Raw genomic sequence first — 1,461 nt, 5'->3', positions numbered from 1 at the left:
ACGCATGGAAGGACATAAACGAATCGTTCTTCCTTCCTAATGCTCTTCCGAGGCCGCTACTAACTCGAGTTCTTAACTTTGCTTGTGCCATGGATGTTGCATACAAGTATGAAGATAGTTACACTACTCATCATTCGAGTATACTCAAGGATTTTATAATTCCTACTCTTGTAGAATCCGTTCCTTTATAAGTTTTCAAATCCTGCAGTTTCTTTTATATGATCTTATGGCTGGCCGCTCTTAGTCTATGAAAACTGGATTATATCGAGCTTCTGATTCTATTTTACTTCTTCAAACACCCGACTGTTGGGTAATGTACTGCCATCAATATACTTTCTATTTAAATATGCAGCCCTCTCTATATTAATTACTGCTTGTTCGAAAAAATTGATCAGTAGCATTGCTGATTAAGAGTAATCTGCAGCCCTCTCTTTATTAATTAGTGCTTGTTCGAAAAAAATCTTTGTTGATCCGTTGCATTGCTGATCAAGAGAAATCTGTAGCCCTCTCATGTACTATGTAGCAGAGCTAGAATGAAAATGTCACTAGGCCTAATTGTAACACACGAAAAACTTGCTCGACAGTGCGAAAAAATTTGGTTAATTAAGAAGTAAATAAATATCTTATTCTAGCTTGAAAGCATCAAACAAAAACAAAACAGCCAACATTAGATGGTTAAACACAAGTCAGTATACAATGCATTACTTGGTCTTGGGCGCAAAGATGTTGGGGAGATGTAGCTTCATGAACTCTGCAGCCTCTGGAGTATCATTGTTCGGGCAGTCTTCATTCATGTGAGCTGCACCCGCGCCACAACAGGTGCAAAACATCTTATAAACAAAACTTTTAATTTCACTCCCAGGGGCGATATAGCCCCATGCACATTCCTCTGGTAAAGTTTCTGGAAGCCTCTGTTTTAACCCTATACAAGGATAAGGATCTTTCTCCTTCATAGCTTAATTTGAAATGTCCGGATAATGAAATGTATGTCTTTTGATACCTGAGAAGAAATCAAAAAACAAAATAAACGGCATACCTTTGATTAAACCCATCACACTCTTCTTCCTAAATTCGGCCTCTTCCCCGGGGTCAGTCCCGGTGGTGAGGGTTGGAGCCTCATGCTCGTCATCGATTAGGGTTTGGCGTCTCCTTCCTCTCGGTTGCTAATGCTATTTCTGATATTAGCCTATGTGACAGTGAGGTTATGAGTAACAAACTCCTATATATGATGAGCGGATGATATGAGTCGTTTTCTGCCGAACGACATGCAGTATATTGAACTCACTCACACGCTTCGTCCAGTCCGAGCAATCACACTGCGGCACAGCCCTCTCAAATTCATTTTGAAAATTTTTAACTTTCAAAAATGAAAAAAAGCTTAACTAGGCGGGAGAAACCCACAAAAACCGAAAACCTCTCTCTATTTTCTCATCCACCGTTTTTCAAATCTCTCTCTCTCTC

This window comes from Fragaria vesca, linkage group LG7 (genome assembly GCF_000184155.1).
Source record: "Fragaria vesca subsp. vesca linkage group LG7, FraVesHawaii_1.0, whole genome shotgun sequence".
In the NCBI taxonomy this organism is placed as follows: domain Eukaryota; kingdom Viridiplantae; phylum Streptophyta; class Magnoliopsida; order Rosales; family Rosaceae; genus Fragaria; species Fragaria vesca.
This window is presented reverse-complemented; position numbering follows the sequence as displayed.